Genomic DNA, 15,785 nt, shown 5'->3' with positions numbered 1-15,785 from the left:
CCTCTACATTTCGTATTAATGCGAGCGACTATCTGATTCCATTGCCCACTAAAAAATGGCGAGTCAAACTTTCTTTGTAAAACGGACACAAGAAAGCCTAATTTCCCGCTGTCCAAACGGTGGTAACCTTTAGTTCCCGACGTGTTGCACCTTGCCATCTCGTCGTCCGTGAAGAGAACATCAACAGAAGCAAGGGCGGCAGTACACATATCAGTTCCCTTCGTTACAATTGTAGTTACTTTGGTAACAGAGGTGGTCTTTTTGGAGCCATCTGGGCAGGAAACACGGGCGACAGGCTTTCTTGGTGGATTTGACGTAGTGTACGCCTGATGGAACGCTAAGATTCAGTGGGTTCTTTACTGGATGTGGCTGTTTCTTGGTAAGTCTGGACAGTGGGGCTGCTATTAAAACTCACCAGAGATGCGAATGCTTCGGAATCCAATGTTGGGAAGTCCGAATAATCATCAAGTAACGGCAAAGAAGCAGGCCCCAGCTCATGCTGATGGGGACACTTCAGTACTGCAACTGCTTAAGTATTCCTGTCAGGTTCAATATCTGCATGCTTTCGGAGCACTGAACGCTCGCCTTGCTAGTCTCTACGCACCTTGGTAGCTTTTCCAAAGACGAGATTTTGTCATGGAGGTTGGCAGCAGTTTCATGTCAGTTCTTTTGAAGCCAGAAACACGTCCTGAAAGTAAAAAAAAAAACTTTGCTCTTCGGCGACGTTCATGAAGAACTTTACCACCCATTGAATAGTTTCAGCGCTGAAAGCAGAGTTAGGTAGACGTCAAGACTTGTTGCCGATAATATTTAGCGCGACTGCAGAATCCGGTCTTGTGGAGACGACGCATGAAAAGAAAAGTTTTCAGGCAGACTCGGTGGCTATGAAAATGGAAAGGCATCCTGGTTCGCTGCCTCATTTTCTCTGCTCTTCCTGAGTCGCTGACATGGTCACAGTTTATGGCACAGTGGATCATTGCCAAAATTACCAGACTGAGTTCAGTCGAGGAAAGTACCGCAAGGTTGTTTCGGCAATCGAAGATGACTTCAATTTTGGTAGTAGAGCTGCATGGATCTCCGTTATTTCCAAGTGCACATCCACATGTTTTGGCTGCAAATGCCTGCACTTCCGATCGCTCAGATGTATCACAATTTGAAAAGTCAAAGTGATCACCTGAGTCAATTTCCTGATTAGTTTCATCGCTGCTGCCAGAACCGTAGTCGTCCAGTTGGTCGTATTCCTCTTCTACTGGTCTGGCGTCAAAAATAATTTTCCGCCAGGGAAATCTTTTCCACCGGTTAGAAAGTATGAGAACTTTAAGAATTTGTAAATGCATTTTCAAACTTGATAATGAACGACTACGAAGCGTTTGCTTCTTCCTTTGCGCCTGTAAACCGTGTTGTAGTGTAAATGACCTAACTATGAAAACCAAAAGCAAGTGAATACACGCACAGGGTCCAGAGGAATTTGAAAATTTAAGTTCGCTGAGTTTGCGAGCTAAAAAAGACTCGTTAGTACCTTCGACCATGTTAATTTTAATTATCCTCGCGTTAAATTTTCGTTCCTGAAGGTATATACCACAGTGTTAAAGACGAAGAGCTCGTAAGATGCCAAGATCAGATTACAATTGTATGTTGTTTCACGGTTGGTGAGCGCGTACGATTTTTATTGACAAGGAGTGAATAAAATTCGCGCAAGTGAACTAACCGTGAAATAACTTATTTATTATATACATAGCTAGATTCATAAGTGAGGAGAACTCAAGGATAAACATGTCTTTATTTTCTTTCAAAGGAAAACAACGCGCGGTCAAGCCGCCTCACAATTCGAGAGTTGCACTGAAATGGCTTCCTTGTAAAATACTTTACATTTAAATTATCGAGCAAAAATGCAGTTAAAAGGCAGAGCTAGTTAGAATAAAATAAGACATCCTGAAAATATGTCGAAAAACCCGAGACTATTTTTTGTTGCTTATATAAATCAGAACCCGCATGCTTGAATTGACAAACAATAGTAAGATTCCGAATCAAGAGGTTTGATTCTTTTATAAGTTTTGCTAGGGTTTTCCTCTCACACTGAAAGTGTGGGCGGTTGATTTAAAGTGTTTATTGCCACACCTATATGTCCTCCGCTTATAACAGCACCCCAAAAAAGGGAAAGGGGCTGCTGTGCTGCTTGCCAGTGAGAAAAAGTTGGACGAAATGTTGGATAATTGAGTTCGTCAAACTCGTGCTTTCTTTTCTCCGGAATAGAAGAGCCAGACTGGGTAGCTATTTCTCTCGAACTCGTTCCAGTGAGAGTGTGACTCATATTCAACTGTTGTTTCTGTGAGACGTTAGAGTACCAAGTGATACTTTGAACGTTTTTGTGACCTGACAGTTTCATAATATCAGTTGGCGGTACGTCGTTGTTGCCAGATTTTACATTGAGTACTGTCAAAGTAAACGGTGCATCGTTGGTTTCCATTTCCGCGGCTCGCTTTTCTGCGTAAGCTTTGTAGGCTTTTACTGGACATTTCTGGTTGTTCGGCACAGCAAACATTTTCGGTGCAATGACTTTTACAGTCCGTGGATCGTTTCTTGAACGAGTTTTGGTTTCTCTTTTATTGAATTCGAGGTACTCCTGCCCTGTGGAAGTTTTGACAAAGTTTAACGTCTCCCCAACACATTTCTCTGTGCTCCTTGCGGCCTAGTAACCCGAAATGAATTATATTGTTGAACCATACCGTGTTTAAAAGCGCTTCTGCCGTGAAACTTCCTAAGAGATCCTTTTCAAACAGAACTTGAATATCTTCCTCACTTAAAGCAGCAAAAGCATTAGACTTGTTGCCCATGCCTTTCCGTTTTAGATCCCTTTGCTTTGACTGAAGCGCTTTCCGAGTTTGCTCGAACTGGACGTTTTTCATAAGACAAAGTCCGTAGTATATTTTTTTCGAATGGCGCTGAAAACTGGCGGAGAAAGTCCTTAGGGAATTAGACTAGTATTCCTCGTTGTGTCCTTTTTTGGGAACCGTTATAAGGAACTCGCTGAGAAACTTGTACAGCGCTTGAGGAGTCATTCATCCATTCGTCTCGTCTCGCCTGTCAAAACAAGAAATTCATGGAACAGAACAACATCGTGTTTTTTGTTTTTTTTTTTTGGTGTTTTTCGTCTTTCATTAGGCAAAGTCCATAGATTTTTTTTGTCTTCAAATGGCGCTAAAAGCTTGCGAAGAATGCCCTTAGGGAATAACGCTCGTATTCCTAGTTGTCTTCTTTTTTGCGAACCGTTAGAAGGAACTAAACTTGCTCAGCGCTTGAGGGGTCATTCGTTCATTTGCCTCGTCTTGCCTTTCAAAACAAGAAATTCATGAAACAGAGCAACATATTGTTTAGTCTTTGTCTTAGTGTTCTCATTTTCTCTCCGTCTATGAACTCTTCTACTGATAAATCTAGGCTTAGTCTGATTTGAAGCCATCTTTCTTAAAAAAAAATGCGCCTAAGCTCTTAGAAATGTGCTGTTTGTCGGTCAAGAGCAGCGGCGAGCAAGCGACACGGTTTTTTTCATTAGTGAAAATAATGATAATCGTATGACTAATCAGCTGGCGTCTTTAGCGCGAAGAAACTATTTTCGTCTCGATGAATTTTAGCGCGTAAATCTCGGTATGTATATAATGTTGAATGATACGCGGCTTCGCTCGAAAAGCTTCGTTTTGCGCCGGCTAACTAGCGGTTATTTATTTGAAAATTGCCGACTTGCATAGAGTGACAAACAACGACCGTGTCGTTAAGGGGACATGGAGCCGGTAATCCGTTGCTAGTATTGATAAGGCTTATTAACTGCGTGAAGCGAGAAGGATTTATATTTTACGCGGTTAGGATTAACTTTTAAAACAGTAATTCATGTGTTCAAACTGAGCTCCTCTAGACCTTGTGAAACACGTCTTGCTCACTGAATTCTTCTTTAAAATCCTGAGGGAAAGTGATTTGTCGAGAGTGTTTCCTTTTTATTACAACTTTCAAATAGGACAGGAGATCTTCATTTTCGCTTATATTCTGTTAGTAGCATACTTGACAAACACAAGTGACAAATTAAGCTGGGTTGTAAAAGATAAGCTAGCGTGTTAAGGAAACAAAGGAACTTAGCGTGTTAAAAAAAAAAAAAAAAAAAATCTAGCAAGTTATAGATTCAAAGCTCTACCGCGCTGGCCAGATATGAAAAATGGCTACCAACACGCTTTTCATAATCAATTATTTTTAGGTGCATATCTGCACGGTAAGTGTGTTATGCTATTGGCGTGCGAGCGTGTTATAACGTGCCGTGTGCGTGCGTTCACCTTATTCCCTGAAATTTGTAGAGGGTCACAAATGAATAATTCCGATAATGATTTGTGATAGGAAACAAAACCAGGCAATGGGGAAAAAGGTTTTTCTCTGTGCTGATATCCATTAATTCGAGCGCTTAAATTAGATTTGTTTCCATTGTGTCCTTTTTCCAAGCCTTTTGGGTGTAGAATTTTTTAAAGTCTCTGAGGGGTGGCTGGAATATTTAGGGGATGAGAAATGTGAACAACATTGAACCAGATAAATTGCTTTGTTTTTAGAGAGAGGATTCTTGCGTTCATAAATGTAAAGAAAGTTTTATGAACAGAAAAGTGTAAGATATGATGTAAAATGGAATATGAAAGTAGTCTCAAACAAAAATTTTATCACAAAAAGTTTCTCTGAATCTCGTTGTGAATGACTTTGCATCGGCGATTTTTTTTCAATAAGTTTAAGTTTATTACCTGAACAAGCCATTTAAAACAAAAGCAAAAAAGGAAAAAAAATAATAATAGTAAATGTAATATGCAGTCGAGTTATGAAGAAAAAATAGAATGTACTGAGCTTCAAGCTTTTAAAAGACAAAAGGATGGTTATAAAGTTACTTTAGTAATTTATGACAATAAACGGTGGCGACCAGTAGGCACACCACGTGTATTTCATAGTCGCTAGCATGTAAATTTTGCCGGACTTTGAGTTCGTCTCAAGATGGAACAACAAATATACAAGTAAATATTTACAGTAACTTTATGACCATCCTTTTGTCTTTTAAAAGCTAGAAGCTCAGTAGATTCTGTCATGTCGGTCATTGTTAAAACTGTCTTTGTTTTGAGCTACTTTTCGACATGTGAAAAGTATGTCGGACAAAATTATTCACCAAAAAATAGATATTTCTTTGCCAGCTTCAGCAATGATAGAGGATTAATTTTTGAGGATAAAACAAAGGATTATGTTGACAGAAATACCGAAGGTAAAGTAAATTCATGACACGAGGTCACACAACTCGGGTAACATTCACAGTGAAAATTTGCATATTTGAGCGGTCGAACGAGAAAAGTCATTTCGCGACTGAAAACTAAAATATATTTTCACAAAAAAACTGCACCACATGTACAATTATCAGGACATATTGGGGTACAAGCTATAAAAGTAAGAGTGAAAACGAATTTAATTGTGCTTGCCTCCTTCGTCTCACGAGAGGAAATAACAGTTGATGAACAACTGTCAGAAGCTGAAACAAGCTCCTCCGCTTGCGGATGATATAAAGCCCGGTTACTGAGCAAAGACAAAAGAAATAGCAATCTTTTATTTCCTGCTGTGGATTCAAGGCATTTTGTAGGAGCATGGGCTAAAAGCAACGAGATAAATCAAGCAAAGAAGCAAGCGTGTGGTGCAGTGGTAGCGCTTGCGCTCTTTTAATAGGCTTTGTGGAGTTCGATTCCCTCTCACAACGAGAACGCCACTTTTTTTCCTTTATCTGAAGGTGTGAACAAAACAATTAAATATCTAATAAACTTTTTTTTATTAACTGACAGTCTATCAAACTTTATTCCTTTGACTGTCGTCACCTAACCTGTTTGTAAATGCATTATTTTGGGCAGATAAATGATTTTCTAGTCCGCGTTTTATGCCTTATTTACGCTCTACATAATTAGTAAAGTTTATATGCTAAGATTAGCCACATTTAGAATAACTTAAAACGCGGCTTTGTTGAACCATAGCTAACTCTGTTTAATTAACCGACCCATAATTTTTTTGTGGGAAATTATAGACTAATCGTGTCATCTTTGTGTTTTCAAAACAAACTAGTTTTCTTAAGTCTGTGAATAAGAGTCCTCCTCTTTCCTCTAAATTTCGTATTAATGCGAGTGGCCATCTGATTCCATTGCTCACTAAAAAATGGCGAGTCAAACTTTCCAGTGAGAGTGTGAGACATGTTCAACTGTTGTTTCTGTGAGACAGTAGTTTAGCTAGTGATACTTTGAACGTTTTTTGTGTCCTGACAGTTGCATAATGTCAATTGGCAGCAAGTCGTTGTTTCCAGATTTAACATTATTTACTGCCAAAGTAAAATGGTGCATCGTCGGTTTTCATTTCCGCGGGTCGCTTTTTGCGTAGACTTTGCAGGCCTTTACTGGACATTTCTGGTTGTTCGGCATGGCAAAAATTTTCGGTGCAATGGCTCTTCCATTCCGTGGATCGTTTCCTGAACGAGTTTTGGTTTCTCTTTCATTGAATTCGAGGTACTCCTCCCCTGTGGAAGTTTTGACAAAGTTTTACGTCTCTCCTTGAACACATTTCTCTGTGCTTCTTGCAGCCTAGTATACCAAAATGGATTGTGTTGTTGAACCATACCGTGTTTAAAAGCGCTTCTGCCGTGGAACTTCCCAAGAGATCCTTTTCAAACAGAACTTGAACATTTTCCTCACTTAAAGCAGCAGAAGCATTAGGCTTGTTGCTCATGCCTTTTCGTTTTAGATCCCTTTTGACTGCTTTGACTGAAGCGCTTTCCGAGTTTTCTCGAACTGGACGTTTTTCATAAGGCAAAGTCCATAGTTGATTTTTCTTCGAATGGCGCTGAAAGGTAGCGAAGAATGCCGTTAAGGAATTAGGCTCGTATTCCTAGTTGTCTTCTTTTTTGCGGACCGTTATAAGGAACTCGCTGACAAACTTTTTCAGCGCTAGAGGAGTCATTAGTTCATTTGCCTCGTCTCCCCTTTCAAAGCAAGAAATTCATAGAACAGAGCAACAAATTGTTTAGTCTTTTTCTTGGTGTTTTCATTTTCCTGTCCGTCTATGAACTCCTCTACTGATAAATCTAGCCTCTGAAAACGGTTAGTCTGATTTGAAGCCATCGTTCTTAAAAAATGCGTCGTTGTCAGGGTAATAGTGGTTTTATAAGGGTCGCAGTAATATATATCACATCCAACAAACTTTGTGGCCTCATGCAATGCACGTATGTAGCGATAAATGAAATTACGAATTACGGCGCCACCGTCACTCTGCCGATGAATTGTTAATACGTTTGTATTTTTGAGCGTAGCGCTGGTGGGTATTATTGTACGTTATCATTCATCTAATTGTAAATTTATTCCGATTTCTTCGAGAAGTTGACATCCTCCAGGTGAAGCGTGAGGTTTTTAAGGTGAACGCACGAGAAGATAACACCGAGCGCCGAAGGCCGTCCAAAGTAATGAATCTAGGAGCATGCTCTTACAGAAGATTTTAAATTTAGGGTCTCGAAAGTGCCATTTCCTGCATTTTTCATTTCAATACTGAGTGATAAAGAAAACAATAGATCGCTTAGGACTAAGAGTCAACTTTCGGCGGATGGGATTGAGAATTTTCTCTTCTAAATGCTGTTTTATGGCATCAACAAGCATTAAGAAGCTTCAAAGTGCTCAACACAGGCGTCAACAGTAAGTAAATTAGATATATAGTTAAGTCCGCTCTTTGTGCAGTGTTGTTTGTAATTTTCGAAAATGAGCCCGCTCTGCTAAAAAAATTAAAACCGAAATCACAAAATATTTTTGAATTTACATACCCCTCTCTCTTATTTTAATTATTCTGAATAAAAATGTCATCGGGAACAAGTTGGACTTTTAAGCAGAGGCGAGATTGAAAGTTGTAGGTTTACGTCATGGCAGCAGAGGGAAATAGGTGTTAAGCGAAAAAATAATTTTCAGTGTCAAAAACCATTGTTCTTAGAAATGATCGATCTAAATATGCGAAGCGAAAAAGTTCTTCAAACAAACATTTTGTGAAAAAACGAGCCATTTATGTTGGTTAATACTATCAAAAATAGGCCTTCAAGCGCAGAAGCGATTTTCCCACGGGAAAAATTAATTTGTCATTATTTCGGGAAATCAAGGTTGCTTAGTATACTTTCAGACTGATTCATGGGAATAGTTTGAAAGAGATCAATTTTTTTCAACCGAAATGCACCGGTCCGCCTCTAGAGAGACTGCGACTTAAATCTCCAGAAACCTTATCGGCATATTCTACTGGGAGATATGGCAGTGCATTGAAGTTGCCCTGCTCTGAACTCACTGTAGCGAATAATCTCTGACAGCTGTTGTTTTAGAAACTTACAAATTGTTCTAACTCGACATATGTACAGCACTACAAGCTTCTGAACTTACGGTATTTTTCAGGAATATTAAACACGTAAAACTGAGTAAATTGAATAGCGCGCTCAAACACTTTCTTTTTTTTTTTTTCCTGCAAAATTTAACATTCAAACCAAAGAGGAAGAATTGCACACTTGTTTTATGATACAAATAATAATGATAATAATAAAAAAGACACAAAAATGAGAAAGCAAAGAAAGCCCAAGCATCGAAAAGTTTCCCTTAACCAACCTCGTTTCCATGTTCATGAGGGTCTCCAAATGGCCTTGAGCCTTATTTTTTTACAAAAATAGATTTCAATCCTAAAAAATATCTCCTTCATGATCAAAATCCTTAACCCATTTTGCATGCAAAATTTGAGCCAAATCAGTGGGCCTGTCTGTCCGCAGCTTTTCGATCTGGCTTCTTTTTTATGGACTATCGCTTTTGATAAGGCCGAACCAACACTTGAAAAAGGAAATTTTATCAAATCGCTCGGTTCAGGAAAAATTGTTCGCTACTTACATCACAGGGAACTTGTGATTGACATTTTCGAATTCAATCACATAAAGGGCAAAATTACGAAAATTGTCTGAGCTATTTCAAATGCTCTTTGCATAAACTATTGTTTGTGTTTTCCCCTCATTTTATAATGGTAAGGAAAAACCCATTTAAGAAACTTGAATATTATGTTGTTTCCCATGCCGACATCGAAATCTTTTCTGTGGAAAATAATAGATTGACGAATGTGTTACTTATGGATGGATGTCGTGGAAGACATTCGCGCCTGATAAGCGAAACTAAATAATGGAGTTGACAGATTTACCTGAAAATATAAATACGTTGTTGTACTATGAGCAACATGGGCTCTTATCAAAAACATTTCTTGTCACTTGAAGATATTGATGATAATGACAATACGTTTATATCAGTAATGCGGTTGAAGACCAACTATCGTCATTTGTTGACAGGTACTTGGACAACAACCAGTTGGAGAATTTGCCAAGAGAAATATTTATGAACAATATCAACCTAGGAAGGCTGTAAGTTAACAGTGAAGACTATTTTTTCTAATTTTAATCATGCAGGCAATGTACAGGGACGATGAGCAGGGACAACGAAAGACTTACAGGGATAATTGTAACAGTTACAAAGTTGCAATGATCAGACATATTCACCAAAGTCACAAAGTGTATTATTGTTATAAAATAATATCAATAGCGAAGGTTAGGCTTTTTAGTCATCAATCAGACAAACTTTACGATGTATCCACCCAGTTCATCAGTTCTCAACCTAACTAGCCTCTGAGGATTAGGGTGGAAGGAAGAGGCGGGGAGGAAGGTTGGGTAGCCACTGAGGGATGATATCTTCCATGCCAGGAGAAGGGAGTTCGTCCAGTCGCGCTTGATTCTAAATCTTGGATAAGTTCGTTATAGAAAGTAAACAGGAACATGAATTGGCAAGAATTTTTTCAATACTTTCTAAAGCTATGCAAACCCTTAGTTGTGTCTAACGTTTGCATAACTTTCTTGAACTCTCCCAGCTTCCGTTCGTGTTTAGATGAGGATATATAAGCAAAGTAAAAGCTCTCTGCCGTTTAAATATAGAATAGATGGAATCCGCGAGATTTGGTGCAGACGATGCTGGAACAATGAAGGAAAAAAAACCATGTTAGCCATTTGTTTTTTTCTTTTTTGCTGCAAATATTCTATTTGCAGCCTCGGAACGCATCTGGTTTGCAAATTTTTCGGTGCTTGAACTTAGCAGCTCAATTTAAAGAAAATTAAGAGCTAAATGTCAACAACATCAGACAAACAGCGGCAAGTCACCCAAAATTTTGCTTTCACTCCTACTTTTATTTTGGGAGCCCAATATGTCCTAATAATTATGATGTAGTTTTTTGGTGAAAATATATTTTAGTTTTCGAGAAATAATTTTTTTAGTTTGATCGCTCAAGTATGCAAATTTTGACCGTGAATATTACCCGAGTTGTGTGACCTCATGTAACGAATTTACTTGACCACCGGTATTTCTGTCAACATAATTCTCTGCTTTATCATCTAAACTTAATTCCCTGTCATTACTGAAGCTGGCAAAGAAATACTTAGATTTTGGTGAATACTTTTGTCCGACATACTTTTCCTATGTTGAAAAGTAGCATCAAAACAAAGACAGTTTTAACAATGACCGATATGACAGAATCTACTGAGCTTCTACATTTAAAAGACAAAAGCATGGTTATAAAGTTATTGTAAATATTTACTTGTGTATTTGTGTTGTTCTATCTTGAGACGAACTCAAACTCGGCAAAATTTACTTGCTAGCGACTATGAAATAAACAAGGCCATATATCTACTCCATCTTATTATATCAGTTACATGACAAGCGTGACAGATATATATGGATTCAAAGATGAATCAACCTCCGAAATATCAAGAGATGTTTTTTTTTCCTCTTTGAACGATATCTAGAAAAACCTTCCAGGAGGTATTGCATTCAGAAATCTAAAATGTGCAGTTCCATCAATGATTCCTTTGCAGGCGGAAGTCAAAGAATGTCAACAAAAGTTAACTTGATTGACAAGCTACATACTGATTTAGCTAACTGATCTGTTGTGTAAGCGTCTGATCTTAGATGATAATATGGAGTTTTGCTGTTCATTTAAATCGTTCGCTAGTGGAACTTGTGGGTTTAGTTATCGAGAAGACCGAAGTTGCATATCTCAAGTCGTTCCCTTGTGTAGTTGTCAAAAAGACATTTCAAGTCACTTGCAGAGTTGCAAGTTTTCAATTATTTTGTCGGGTGCCGGTATCTTCGAGGTGCCAAAAGATATCGATGATTTTACAATTTACCCCACTCATAGATGAAATCTCGGTGTTGGGTGGAGTCTTGATTCCAATAGTAGATATAGAGCGTCTAAAGAAGTGTCCGGTCATAATAAAGGCAGGCTTGAGTCGATTCCGAAAGCAGATAGAGGGATTGGCAAGTTTGTATCACAGATGTACTCAAGACGTCTGAAAAATTCATACAACCTGGCTGCGGTAAGTAGGCTATACTTACTACCTTGTGCAAAATTACGCGTCCCGTCAGAGTTAGGTTTCGATCGGGAATTGGTCAATAGGCTATCAAAAATCCAGACAGAGGCAGAGTTTTATATATCAATGTCTGAGCGCTTTGTTGGCTTCCCGCCGTCTGGCGGGAGGCGTAATTGGGTACATGGTGGTAAAGTCCCTTTTATACCAGCTACTAGACGCTGACAAAACTTTTTTCTCTTCACCAGAAAACTACATCAAAATTTTTCCTTGCTAAATTTCAAGTGTGCTGCACGTATCAGCACTCACCGGGGGACCCTTATACATAAGAGGGTGGGAGTGGGCGCCGGGAATTGCGAAAACGACCCCTATAAAATTATAAAAGGTACCTGAGTCTTATCCGTGTGGGAGTGGCAGCAACTGGTGTACATCCCTATTCCCCTAGAAAGTACCAATTCAAACACAAAAAAATTAAAAAATCCCAAAAATAAAAACCCTTTTCTCGATATGCTCTGGATGCTCAAGTCAGATCATTAAATTCGTCCTAGTAATGCTTATTTCAGGTTTTTTCTTAAGCGAAAAACACCCTAAAAGGTACCAGCTAGGTCTCTGGTAGTCCACTAAAGTTTGAGACACCGTATGAGCATCTTTACCCATTTCCGATCGCTTTCCCTCCCCCCGTCAGCACCTTTAAACAACAACAACAACAACAAAAAGTGATTTGCCAACTACGAGCTGTCAATGTCAATCTCACCTTGTAAAATTCACGTCAAGTGGTTAATTAATAATTTAAAAACAACAACAACAACATTCAGGTACTGATCTGTCAAATTGTTATTCTTGACAAAATCTGTCCTTGACGTTCGGGAAACAAGGAGCTTGATAAATTTGGGAAATGGCCCTCAGTTTTACCTAACAAGCTAAAAAAGGGACCAGCCCCTTCCAAAAAATGCGTGGCTTTCACAAAATGTTCGCCAACATCAAAAGTAACGGCAAGCTCAAGCTTCAAGGTCATTAGTCGTTAAAAAGGTTGTGGTTATTCATCGTGGTGAATAACAATAATGTTTTTCGTTTGTCTCACGATGTAGTCTCGTGTGATGTGGATCGCGACGTTTCGACTGCATAGTCTTCTTCAGGCGATGAGGTCGACTGGTCATGCGTGATCTTATAAAGCATGATGCTCGGCTGTGATAAGTTGTTTTTCAACGGCTCTGATTGGGGCATTTCGATCCTTGCTGTTCACTCAGTGATTTGCTCCCTCGGCGGTCCGCTGTCGCACGGCTCTCCTGTTGTGTTTTCTGATCGTGGGCATCCACGCTTCTGAAAAATCTATTCCACTATCCCTGTTGCTGTTGTTAAGGTGAAGTCTTATATGAATTGCCTCTTTGACCCTGCGCGTTTAATAGTGAGGGTCACGATCAATGAACTTTACTTCGTTCCAGTGTGGCTTATGTCCGGTGTTGTGGGCATGCTCTGAAATGGCGGAGGTCTCGGTGCGGGCGAGTCCAATGTCTCGATCATGCTCTTTAATTCTGTCTTGCATAGGTCTTCCAGTCCCTCCGATTTACACCTTGCTGTATTCGCAGGGAATCCTGTAAACTACGCCATCTTGTTTAGCCTGGTCGACAGAGTCTTTTGGTCGCACTAACTGAGGTCTTAGCGTAGTCTCCGACTTGAAAACAGCGCGCACGCCTTGTTGTTGTAGGCAACGGCGAAGCTGTTCGCACAGACCTTTGACATAAGGTAAACCGTAGTAGCTTTGAACTCGTTGGCGGGTTGGGCTCTGTTGTTCGTTTTGCGGTCTTGGTAAGTTTCTGCAAGAAAGAAAAAAGATAACCATTAGAAACCAGAAAAGATGACAGATGTCTTTTCTCCTCGGAGATGACGGAGGGTTTTGTTACGAGACGTTTGGCGCGTTCGTAAAGGCAGTTAACAGTACTGCGCTTTACTGATTGAGGGTGGTGTGAGTCATACGCCAAGTATTGATCGGTGTGCGTGGGCTTCCTGTATACGCTGGTGGTGAGGCGGCTGTTCGGTTCTCTTAAAACTGCGGTGTCTAGGAAGGCGAATTTGTAGTCTTCCTCGGTCTCCATGGTAAAGTGGATGGAAGGCTGCTGGTTGTTTAGATGCTGTAAGAAGTCATCTACGTTTTCGCGATCTAGGATGGTAAAAGCATCGTCCACGTACCGTTTCCAGATCCTAGGTTCGTAGGATAATGTAGTTATCGCCTGTTCTTCGAAAATCTCCATGTAGAGTTAGCAATAACAGCGGAAACCGGACTCCCCATGGCGGCGCCGTCTTTTTGCTCGTAAATCGATCTGTTATACTGGAATAAAAAGTGTGAAAAATGCTCTTTTAATCACATAATGCCAAAAAACTGCTAGCATAATCGGGAATGGCTTACCCTAAGGTAACTTTTACAAAATTCCAAAATGAGTTTCGTTCCGGAAAGAAATGAACTTCATACCGTGTTTACATTCAAGATAATTTAGCCTGTTAAAACAAGTATTTATGTCCTCTTCTATCTTTTTCTATGCTTCCCTCGTCCTAAAGAGGATATATCGTACCGCGATTACATTATACGGGTAGAAAAAGTCGTCCAGAATCAGTGTTTCGTTCTGGAATGAAAACCCCGATAAAATCATTCAGAAATGACTCGTTTCGAATAAATTTTACTCTGGTATTATGTGACAACCGGGATGAATTCGTTCTTGGACAAAACTCATTCCGATATCATGTAAAAGGCCCCTAAAAGTTTTTATCCCCGGAGCATCACGCTTTGCTCTCCCGTTAGAATACTGTAAATTTCAATAGCGTTGAAGTAAGAACCCGCTTTTAACTTTTTCGCAGCCACTGAACCAACGATAAGTGACCTCAAATAACACATATTCTAATGTTTTAAATTCAACTTCAACAAAAATATTTATAGAAGGTAAATATTCATTTGTGTCGGTATCGATTATTGCGTGACTAACCTATGATGTAAATGGGGGAGGGGAGAACACAACGCAAAATGCACGCTCCTGGCAAATAGCAATACCCAGGCATATTATAGTAATCGAAACAGCTAATAAAATCATAAATAAACCAGGTAAGAGTGTTATGTTTTTTTTTTTTTACAAATTGTGATTTATGCCATAAACGGAGGCGACAGGTAAGCACACCACGTATATTTGATAGTCGCTAGCAAGTAAATTTTGCAGGACTTTGAGTTCGTCTCAAGATAGAACAACACAAATACACAAGGAAATTTTTACAGTAACTTTATAACCATCCCTTTATCTTCTAAAATCGGGAAGCTCATTAGATTCTGTCATATCGGTCATTGTTAAAACTGTCTTTGTTTTGATGCTACTTTTCGACACAGGAAAAGTATGACGGACAAAAGTATTCACCTAAAACTAAATGTTTCTTTGCCAGCTTCAGTAGTGAAAGGGGATTAAGTTTAAATGATAAAACAGAAGTTTATGTTGACAGAAATACTGGAGGTCGGTATATTTGTTTCACGAGGTCGCACAACTTGGGTAATAATCACGGTGAAAATTTGCATTTTTGAGCGGTCGAACGAAAAAAGTCATTTCTCGAAAACTAAAATATATTTTCACAAAAAAGCTGCACCACGATTATTAGGACATATTGGGCTACAAATATTAAAGTAGGAGTGAAAACGAATTTTGGGCGACTTGCCAAAATATCTCAATTCCGTTCGATGGATACTGACATCCTCTCTTAGTTAGATCGAAGGAAAATACTGACACACTTCGGCGTTTGATTCTTTGTGATGACTTTTTGCAAATGTATTTTATCAGAGGCCATGTTTAGTACTCACTTAAATGACGCTCATTTTATTGTACTTGCTTCTTTCGACTCACGAGAAGAAATAACAGTTTAATCGATTTATTGCTATGCAGCATGTAGTTGTGTTTTTTAAAAACGGCTTGCGCACGATTTTTTTTTTCTTGAAGGCACCCTCAAGTATATGTAAGAACGGTTTATTAGTTTCAAGGGGTGCTATTTTCTGGAATACAATTACATTCAAACATCGGCGTAAAGCAAAACTGAACGATCGACTATAGATTCGAAACTGAGCAAGAGTCAGGAAATAAGGGACTTTTATTTCAAAGCGACATCCGCCTGAACCTTTGATTTACGTAATGACGATTTTATATATTTTTAATGGTTGCAGTGTTCAGTATTTAAGTAACTTGTAAATTATTGCAAACCTCCTACTCAGATGCAAGACCATATAAGCACCAGCTTTAACTACTGTCGTGCTGAAATAAAGTGTATGTATGTATATGTAAATTAGAGTCACAACCGCATTTTTTCATTAGGAACTTAC

The 15,785-nt window shown here is 39.1% G+C and overlaps 1 pseudogene; it reads right to left on the bottom strand.

The window, feature by feature from the left end:
• Positions 1 to 1,981: 1,981 nt before the first annotated feature.
• LOC149052257 (uncharacterized) lies at positions 1,982 to 3,457 on the bottom strand (annotated as a pseudogene).
• Between the last annotated feature and the right edge of the window lie 12,328 nt (positions 3,458 to 15,785).

Source organism: Pocillopora damicornis, chromosome 1 (assembly GCF_964200805.1).
Source record: "Pocillopora damicornis chromosome 1, jaPocDami1.2, whole genome shotgun sequence".
Classification (NCBI taxonomy): Eukaryota; Metazoa; Cnidaria; class Anthozoa; order Scleractinia; family Pocilloporidae; genus Pocillopora; species Pocillopora damicornis.
The sequence above is the reverse complement of the archived record's forward strand: the minus strand, read 5'-3'. Positions and strand labels throughout refer to the sequence as shown.